We start from the raw sequence: 11393 nt of genomic DNA on the forward strand, positions 1-11393 counted from the left end.
TAAACATATAGGCTAAGAATTGACTAGATTTGATGTCATTACTTTTTTAATGCAGACTTATAAACGTTTAGCCTTATGAAATAAATCATGTTAAAACTCTCTTCACTAACCAGTAGTTTTATTTATAAGTTTGCAGTCTGTTGCACTGAGGTTCGGAGCTTTCAGTTTGGGAAAACAAATGATTATCAAAGAGCAGAATTTAAATGAAGGCTACTTTGAATAGTTTTTAAATGGTAACCACATAAAGACTCAAGGCAGGTGTGATGAGTACTTACATCCCTGCATCCAATTGAATTAGCATGTGAAGGCCTGGATGCTGAGTTGTGACAGATCAAACGTCCTCTCTGTTGGAGGCAGTCTACAGTATAGTGTCACCAAGTTCCCTCGAGTGGGACAGTATGAAATACAGCTACAGCACAATGTATAACACCAATTATGAGGACATCAGTTATTAATTTAGAGATGCCACAGGTGGCAATTACAGTATAACTGACTAGACTACTTACAAGGATCTGAAATAAGTCTGATCCCTGTTATTTTAGGGATTGAGCCCAGTCAACACAACTTCATTACAACCGAAAACACAAATTATATTGACAGCACAAGTGATAGTTAGCAGTTGTGACTGATAAACATGGGGAGTTATCACCCTTGTTGTTGAAAGAAAAACAACTCGATACAAGCAGTCGCAGCCAACCAAAAAATTGTCCTATAGGGGCTGCAGGTCAAACACACGTCAATGGGTTAGGTTTATGCCTTACTTTTGGTGTTTTATTTGCAGATGGGGTGAGAGATGAGACTATATAGATTATTTAAAGCTCATTATTTATAAGTTCATTTGACAAGATGACAGCAACAATAATTAAAAAAATTTTGATTGGATGACTTAATGAAACTCTATAATAAAACCTACCAAATGCCATGGAACATTCTCCAAAAATAAAGAGTATGAAACGAAAACATCATGCTGCCTTGCTTCCAGAAAAACGAAAAACTCAAATGTGTCCAGTTAAGCCTAAACAAAATGCTCTCAGCTATTACATTAAAACATGCACACAGAGGGAGAGAATAGCCATGCTCCGAGGGAACATAGCGTCTGCTTTTCTTCTTTAATTTAGAATTTTGGCATCTTAGGCAACCAAACCCCCTAATACGTGTGCTTTTTCAGCAGACCAGCATGTTGCTCCTGCAGTGATTGTGGCAGACTGCCTGTCAGCAGACAGAAGGGAACCACAAGAGAGCAGCGGAGCCTTTATCTTCACTCATGCGCTGCAGCAACAGCAAGTTTTCCACTTTATGTGACTCCAGAGCTTGTCAGAAAAGCCATTTGGTGGGGTCACCAAAGGAAACATGCATAATTTATGTTTTTCATATGCATATGAACAAATCAGATAAAATACCAGTTTTTGGAAAACATATAATGTGGTCCAGTCTTTTAGAAATAATGTCTGCATGCAGTGATGGAATGCACAAGCAAAATACATGGTGCACTGCAGACAGTCAAGAAGGCACAGACTCTGAATGTGTGCATATAACTGACCAGAGAGAGCCTGACCAGGACTCAACCAGACACGCTGGGCTCAGCAAAACAATGAGAAGAAATCCTCTGGAACCAGTAGAGCTATTGAAGTGTGAGATGTAGCACAAACACACTTAATGGTGGAGTCAGCAATTGTGGAGAATGCTTGTTGTCACTTTTTTGTCTTAATCAGTGAATATCTCCTGACGATCCGCTACCTGTCTTTTCTGTGTGTACACTGAAAAAAAGGTGCTAATTATCAACCAAGGCTCTCTTAGTAAACTGGCATGTAAACAAAGGGTTTGTTAACAAAGGGGGCCCACTTTAGCTAGCAAGATGCGAGCACACAGGTAGCGGAGGAGATATTCACTGATTTTGACCAAAAGTGATTTTGACATCAAGCGTCCAGAATTGCTCACTGCACCTTTAAATCTCTCTGTAGCCTCATAGGATGGTTCAGCTGCCAGGTAGGCTTACAGTGTAAACTATACGGTCTGCCACTGGCGTTAAATTAACAGATCCACTGCAGGGACTTAGTTTTGGCTATACCTTACACAGTCTCAATGGCAGTTGTTGAGTGTCTCAGCCACTTTCCCTGCAAGGCAGTCCAGGAATTTGAACCACTGACTCACTGGTCACGAGGTCACTTCTGTAACCATTTGGCTTACTGTCCTCTACAAATGTTTACAATCTGTGCTACATGTTTGTCCTGTCAAAGTATTTATGCTGCGTGCTGAACCCCGAACAACAACAAAAACATAGATTGAGTTCACAATGAGGTATAGTGTGGATTCATGATGTCCACCATACATTTAACAAAAATGAATATCCTGGGGGTTCTTACTGTAATGCTGATGTGCTTGCTTGTCTGTCTACTTTGCTATCTCCCCTTTGTGGATGACTCAACATCCCAAACCGTCTCCTCACACACACTCTCTCTCTCTCTCTCTCTCTCTGCAGTGAGAGTGACATATTTATCTTCAAAGGAAAGGAGGAGGGAGAACAGAGACAGATATACAGCCTAAAAACAGACACCAGGCAGGTAGACATAGATAAATCTGTGAGAGTGAATGAGCATGTCGGTGTCCAACAAGCTGAGCCTGATAATGTGGACTAGTAGTAGGCCATACACACTTTGAAAGGGCAGCTGTAATAAACAGAGGTGAGGCAGACAGAGAAACTAGCGTTGCTCTCATGTTCTTTTTACCGGTTTTGTCTAGACCAGATAATCTATAGACTTTAATATCTAGTGTGAGAAGAAGAGACTTTTTCCAAGCCAAGCTATAATGTGGTATCTTGAGTGTCTTGTCTCTTGTGTTGTTGCAGAGCAGCTCTTTCCCAGACCAGTGATAAGTGTCACCTCAGTGGGGGGTTTGACACCTGGCCTGGTGTAAAGGTGGGGTGCGGGACGTGAGAAGTCTGTGGTTCACACTTCATTGACAGTAGGAGATGATCCTGTAACTAACCTTCTAATACACACACACACACACACACACACACACACACACACACACACACACTCATTACTAAGAATGTGTGGTGCACATTAAAGGATCATGACGCCGCCTTTGCAAGTTTTTAGCACATTCATGTAAACTTTACAACTGCTCACTATTTTTCCAGAGTATATCATTATATATGTGTTTTCTTTTCCTTTTTCTTAATAAAAAAAAAACATCTGCAGCAACTAGTTTCCATTGGCTGGTCCTCTAGTGATATGTAATCACTATTACAGAAAACGCTTGATTAAATGAACTTTCACTGGGTTAAAATAGACACAATGTTTTGAGTAGGTTTTTACTCTTTGGTGAAGCCTAAATTAAAGCTCTACCGACATACATTGATTTGTGTTTGATGTGTTTTTCTTAAAGGAAAATTGTAAACCCTTTGATGCATTAAAGGTTTTATTTTGACGGTACACTCACCCATGTCAGTTCCTGCTGTTATCTGCATCACCACGCCATGATGATGTACAAAGAAAATAAATACAATGAATAAATGGGACAAAGTACTTTCTGTGATGGTTGATTCACGTCGAGCCAGTTTCAAATATCTTCATTTATCTTGATTTTCTGTGTGTGTGTGTGTGTGTGTGTGTGTGTGTGTGTGTGTGTGTGTGTGTGTGTGTGTGTGTGTGTGTGTGTGTGTGTGTGTGTGTGTGTGTGTGTGTGTGTGTGTGTGTGTATGGAGACAATGGAAACTAATGCCAGACTGGAGGGTAAGAAATCAGACTGAAACTTATGGTTGGTATGCCTTGGAAAATGTCATGCAAATTTCATGAGATTCATAGTGGGCCAAAACATTAAAAAGCCACAGGAATGATCCGTTCCCTGTCATGACAGCCATTATTCTGTCAAACTGCTGTGGAGATGTGACCTTTTCTCACAAAACATAACCAAACGTTAAAAATGTTTATTCTACAGCCGCGGTCTATTGTCACATTGTTTTTATTAGGCTGGTGACATCTTTCCAACCCAATGAAGAATCCTTTTTTTCTGTGAAACCCATTCAATCATACAACAAAATGCAAATGCACACAAAGGCTGCTTAAGAGAACAGGACGTGTCCCAGGAGTTTAGAGAACTGGCCCTGCGTTCCAAATGGCATACTTTTTAAATTTTTTAATTCTACATACATCTGACCATAGAAATATTCTAATTAGCATGAAGTAGGCATACAATTGGGACACATACTTTTAATAATTTTTCATCACGACATTGCACCTTGATCTTGCCTCTTGCTTTTATATCTGTTGCATCCCGAGTTGTTTTCATACAGAGGCTCCGTCGATGTGACGTCAATTCTGGTGCGCACTGGATTGTGGGTAAGAATCGCCCAAGTATCATGCTGATTTCAACCCAATAGGTCCATGATTTCAACACTAAAAATCTCGGCCAGATGTAGTAGACAAGGTATTTTTAAGCATACTAAATCTGACCACAAGAATTGGGACATCTTAAATCTTTTTTCTACCATACTAAATAGCAGAAAGTATGGGAATTGAAACGCAGCCTAAATGTCCATTGGTTTTTCTAAAGAGATGTGCACCGTTTTTTCAAAAGCAAAATGGACACCGGACAATGCTATGTCGTAGGAGATCTCATATTACCCCGACATACGTTTGGTGGCTTTGTTTTAACACTGACACTGATAGCACTGCAAAATATTGTATGCTTTGGTGTGATGTGCCATCTTTAAAGAGGTCAGAAGCTCAGCAGGAGGTTGCTTGAACTGCAAACTCTTCCACAGTAGGTACAGTACATGACAAGGCTCCATGGCGCCACTGTGACAATCCTGTAAACTCACTACCCCTCTCTCTCTCACACACACACACACACACACACATACACACACACACACACACACACACACACACACACACACACACACACACACACACACACACACACACACGCACACACACACACACACAGACATCCTGTTCCTTTTGACAGATACATGCTAAAGAGCGACTGCGACTCATTTATACTATTTGAGGCTTCTGTGAGACTTCTTTCTTCCTTTCTTGTGCCTTTCTCAGCACCTTCCTCATCTTTGGGGTGTGAGTATAGTGTGTTGTTTTCCCTCCCTCATTACTGTTACGCTAGATCTCTTTTCTCCCTTGCACACATGCTTGATCAGATAAAGGAGTGATGTGGGCTATGCTCCACTGAGGCGGATAGATTGTTGTTACCATTGTCGTTTCATCCACGTTAATATGTTGTGCCGTGTTTCAAAAGTGCCACAATGAGGTCTTGAACAGTAAAACATCTAAATCCCCTCCTCTTTCAGTCAGCAAACAGCATCTTTATTGGCAAATGCTACACTTTTTATGTGAAACATAGCAGTCAAATGTGGACTGAAGACCAAAATGATGGATTTTTTGCAAGTTTGGCTTAGACGCAGCAACACAGCTGACTGTGTGACAGGACAAAAGAAAGGTTGTGTGTGTGTGTGTGTGTGTGTGTGTGTGTGTGTGTGTGTGTGTGTGCGTTTATCATTCCCGTGTTAAAGGGAAGTGTCTGTGCTTATCAAAGAGCAGAATGAGGTGGCATGTACCTGCTGAGGAGCTATCAGCTTGTTTTACTGTGCTGTTTTCCCCAACCACACAGAGACATTGTGTGGTGATGTGTGTGTGTGTGTGTGTGTGTGTGTGTGTGTGTGTTTGTTTGTTTGTGTGCGTTGAAGCAGATTATCGGACGCTGCAGAATTATTATTATAAATAAAAACATGTATACAAAAACAGTAGCTTTGCAACGGAAAAGAGGCTCTTCTTTGGTATTTGTCCATAGGTTACTATTTAAACAAAATCACACAACATACTCTTGACAGGAGTTTGCAGTGGCATAGGGCTGATTTGCTGTATTTTTTTAAATAGATTTTTTTAAAGATATGTTCACATTGAGTTCAGTAAGTGCACAATATATGTTGTCCTCTATATCACCTTGAAGGTGCCCATGTGTTCAGTTGGAAAAAGATGACCTGACAACACCTGGTGCTCCTGGCCAGTTTACACATCCTCTCACTCCCTCTTTCTCTTTTTCTCATTTTTGTTCCACTGTGATCAAAGAGTTTCCAGTCAGGCATTTACAGCCATGACTGTGATTTACACAGAGGAAGACGCCACCGCGGTGTGACAAACTTTAAAAAGGTCAGTAAAAGTGCTGCGTTCTCCAACGTCTTCTCGTTTTCGATGACACATTCCATGGCTTGTTTCATTGAGTGCTTGTGTTCACTTGACAACCCAGCTACATTGAACTGCTGCCACCAGGGCACACAGCACTGTTATCAAATGACGGATTGTCTTTGGAATGATAAGCATTTAACTTTTTCTTCTTTGAAAACGTGCAAAATTGAGAACCACACAGACAGCCAAACTATGAGAAAGCCACATTGTCTGTTTCCCCCAGGAGAGAGTTATTTCTGGAGTTGTTTAGGTTGTAGGACTATAGACTAGAAAAACCACCTGTTGCTCACATTATGGCATGAACCGGATGGAAACAAACATGCTGTGTGTCTTAATTCAAATGGAAATATCAAGGGATGGAAATAGACAACAGAATATATAGCAGCAGAAGTCCTTTTTCACCTGTCCAAGAAGAAGTAGTGTGGACGAGCCTCGGATCAAAGCAGATTCCTGGAGTGATGGTCCCACAGGAGGATGAGCGGCCCTGCATTGAGCTCAGGGATTTCCCTGTTATCCTGGCCTTTGACCAGGAGCCCCTACCGGCCCCTATCCCCCTCTACCTCCCAAAACCTGCCTGCTAGTTAACCTGCTCGTCATGCATGTGACCCATCAGCACTTCAGAGGAAGTCCCAGTGCATAGTCATCTGTGGAGGGTTAAACCGTTACCGGGAGTAGAGAGAGAGAGAGGGAGAAAGAGAGAGAGAGAGAGGGAGAAAGAGAAAGAGAGAGAGGGAGGGAGAGAGAGAGAGGGAGAAAGAGAGAGAGAGGGGGAGAGCGATATGAATGAGAGTGAAGAAAAAGGAAGAAAGAGAAGAGCATAGTCAAAGTGTCATGATTCATGCATTAACACAGGAATGCCATTGAGCGGTGGAACAGGCACGGTAGTTTCCAGCAGCAGCAGGAGGTGGACAGCATGAGCATGCTACCCATCATCTAGTTAAAGGGAGAATCCGCAGCAAAACAAAATCCATGTGTGCTGCAGTGCCTCTTGATCTTGAAGGGCAAAAATGAATGCAACCATATACCGCAGCACTGTATTCATTGACCAGAAGCTAAATGAAGCCATTTCCTGTCAGCAGTCACTATTGTTACAGTTCAAACTGCATGGCTTTAATACATTCTTACTAAAGGTGAACACCTTTATAAGTACCAATGATTTACATTAAACGTGTCTGTGCCCCCTTTTGAATTAACAGTGCTTTGACTCATTGTTTGTATACACATATTGGTAATAGCACCTTTAACCCATTCTTCCTTTTGATAAACTTATCCTGCTAATACTATACTCACTACTGTAATGTCACTAATTGTTACTGTCATTAAATTGCTAAATTCAGGACCTGATATTAGAATTGTATTCACAGACTAAAGTTATTTTCCCACCATTGTCAAAAGATAGTACCCACGAAACTTATGGTCTCCCTCACTTATATTGTGGATTATAATTTAGCGCCAAAGAAACCCACAGACATATGTGAGGATGACTGTCTCATAGTAAGAGTCAAAACAATGGCTGTTTATTTTTTCATCATTAGGAGGAACACAAAATAGCTGCAGATGGAGGCAGTCAGTATGTCAACGCAAACTGTACGCACACTGTGGCTCACTGTTTGAAGCATGTCACAAAAACATAGTCAACGCAGGTAGAAGTGGAGTAGAAGGGTTAGGATCAGACTGCAGTGTGTGTGTGGTGTGCAGTGTTTGAAATGTCATAACATGTGTGTCCAACCAATAACATAGTAAGAGACAGACAGGTACACATAGTCAAGCATTCTTCTCTTGACCCAGTGAGAATAGATTATCTCAAACCTAAGCAGAACTAAAGGCTTATATTTATAGTTGCACGGAGGGAGGAAAAATGTCTTTGCACCGTTGTCAGGATGACTTTACAACCGCACACCCGACACAGATCTGTCTAATAAAGACAGATGAGAAAAAAATTATAAAAAAGATGAGAAGATTCATACAGAGAAAGTGGTAAGAGTGATCTCAGGGAAAAAGTAAAACAAAGACCTCAAAAGAAAAAAAAGAAAAAAGAAACAACAAAGTTGGAAAGTGGTCTGAGGCTAACAGAGTTTGCATCTGAAACATTCACGAACACACACACAACCAGATGTGCTACGCAGCTATAGTTCGCATGCTCACATACAGAATGCGGAGAGACGTCTCGGTTAACCGTAACTGGCTGATGCTACTGTGGTCAGTAATGCTGTGTTTGCCGAATATTTTCTATTATTCAATTGTTGTTGCACAATATATTACACCACCCCCGCATACAAGGAGATATATTGTGTTCATCAACGTCATCTGTCAAACAAGATAACTTCACAACTGCCCGAGACAGATGCTGGTAACAAAGCAGAAGCTTCACAATCAAAAATCAATCTGTTCTCACTCAGACTGCGGAGAGTCAGGGGTCAGACCCATGGACATATAGGTCAGACCATCTGACTGGGGCTGTCACATGTTTCATTGGCAATTGAAACTTTCTTTTGAACATGGAAAAAAAAATTAAATATAGGAACGGTTTGAATTCAGAATATACAGTGTGTAACCACAAGAGACCATTTGAGGTACTTTGCCTCTGTGGTCTAGCAGCCTGGCCTATTAGCCTGTCAGTAAGCTAAGCTAAAGGCTAATGAATGGAGGAGGACACCAGTGAACAAATTTGTGCTGATCAGATAGTCATGACACCGAAGCATCGTCTGAAAGGCAGTGTGTGGAAGGATGTTGGACTCTACAGAACATAGATAAGGCGGTTTGCTGAATTTATGAACAATATGAAGCTCCCAAGAAAAATAGTGCAGTTGCATGACATCGCATAATACAAATATAAAGACAATACTGACAGGTAAGACACTGTCACTGGACATTGCTGGTCACACATGTTTATGAGACAGCAATGTATCTCAGACTTACACATTACGAGTACTGTATTTGGGTGCGTATTTGAATTCTAACACGGCTTTTTGAAAATATTTCCGACCATAACAAAACAACAGCTAGACAGAGTATCTAAACCACATTAATATTCGGAGGTAAAACCAAAAGACAGCACCTCATTGCACAGGCAATTGCCAATATGTGTGTTTGCCACTACTGTAAGTATGGTAGGTCAAAGATGAACCAGAAAGTGGGGCTGGGAATTGTAATCTTTACACTTTTACACTGTGGCACATACAATGTTATTCTACTCTATATTCTATTCTAGTCAGGCTTCTTTGGAGATGTTTCCCCTTGTTTCCCAATTTCAACAATGAACTTATGACCTAGAAGATGGATCAGAATGGATCCCAAAACCATGAAAATAAAACCAACATTGTAATAATTCAGAGATTTTTCATTTGCCCATGCAGGTGTAGTACACCTTTACCTGAAAAAACAAGTCCTGAGAAATGAGCCCAGTGGTTGAATTGAGGTGTTTTACCATCAATCTAGTTAAAAGTTTGGATTCTGAAGGGAAGGAAACTGCACAACTGGAGGCTCGTTCATCCACTGACACACACTTAACTGTCACATAACCACAAAACAGAGACACAACTCAAGCAGACTGACTATAAAACTCACAATGTTGCTCTTCTGTGTCGTTGATGTACGGAACAAGACAGTGAATACAGTCTTTTCACAAAGTATTCGGTGTCATAAATCAGGGAACAATTGTCTTGCGGGATGAGCAGTACACACCATGTCTCCTCTCTATGACAACCGACCGGCATTAACACTAATAACAACACAATTATTACTTATGGAAAAAGTAATTATATATTTATTACTATATATTTCAAGCCCGTCTCATAGTGGAGACAGTGGTGAGAGACCAACAAAATGGGAAAGAATTTAGGTGGTTGACATTAAACCACGGTCATAATTTGGGCTCAAACACAAAACACCACAACATGAAATGAGTCTCAGCTGCCAACAACCGGGGCGCTTCAGTTAGCCCCACTGTTATAATAGAGAGGGGGATCCCTGTGTGTTCTTCAAAATGCCTTCTGATGTCTTTACACACTGTTTTCATGCTCTTATATGTCTGGAAAAAAAACCTGACAGCATTAAAAATAAATTAAAAACATGTTTAAAGGGGGCGCCCTTAGCTCAGTTGGTAGGGCGTCCCCCCCCCCCCCCCCCCCCCCTCCATGGGCCTCGGCCAGCAGCGGACCCGGGTTCGATTCCAGCCCGCGGTCGTTCTCTGCATGTCACTCCCCTCTCTGCCCCATTTCAACTCTGTCTCTACACTATCAATAAAGCATAAAAATACCAAAAAAATATCTTAAAAAAAAAAAAACATGTTTAAAATGAGCTTGTAATGTCTAAACAAGACCTGAAGCTGCTTCATAATATCCCACCGCGATCATTAAACATCAGTTATGCATCAGTTAATACTCAACAAGATATTGTGCATAATATCATCAATCCGTCCGTTTACCGCATGGTTCTTACCACCCGGATCTGGGTCACAGGGGGCAGCAGGCTAACCACGGTAGCCCAGATGGCCTTTATCTTTAGCCACATTCTGTAGCTCTTTGTAAAGGATGCAGAGGAGTTCCCAGGCCAGATGGGATGTGTAATTCCTCTAGTGTGTTCTGTCCCCACACACAAGGAATACCTTCACATGGAGACTTCTCACTCAGATGATCCAAACCATCGCATCAACTGACTATGAAGAAGAAGAGAATAGCACTGTAATTATTTGTTTTAATGAACCTTAAGCGTTTGGAACTTTAAACAGCGTCAGATCCAGAGGAAAACTGTCCCCCATATTTCAGCATAGATTATTTGGGACTGGGCCGCATTGCTTTAAAATAGTGACTGTTGGTGGAAAGATTGCATTAATCCTTTGTTGTTTCTGAGTTACTGCGGTCACATTAATGCGTCTAAAGTCAAACTGACAGACAGACAGACAGACAGACAGACAGACAGACAGACAGACAGACAGACAGACAGACAGACAGACAGACAGACAGACGCCACTAAATTCGGAGTTTGCCGCCATTTCTCAGGAAATCAATGTCAGCGATGCCCGGCAGGCAAAAAAGCCACAAGGGGCCCCCACTGGTTTCAGCAGTAAACACATTCACTTTTTTCACTCCACTAAACTCACAGTAGGAAATAGTTGTAGGCCTAATAGTAGTATAAACTGTTGAAGACGTCATTTAGCCTGGTTACTTTGGTTACTTTTGAGGAGTT

This window comes from Ammodytes marinus (genome assembly GCF_949987685.1).
Source record: "Ammodytes marinus genome assembly, chromosome: 1".
NCBI lineage: Eukaryota > Metazoa > Chordata > Actinopteri > Uranoscopiformes > Ammodytidae > Ammodytes > Ammodytes marinus.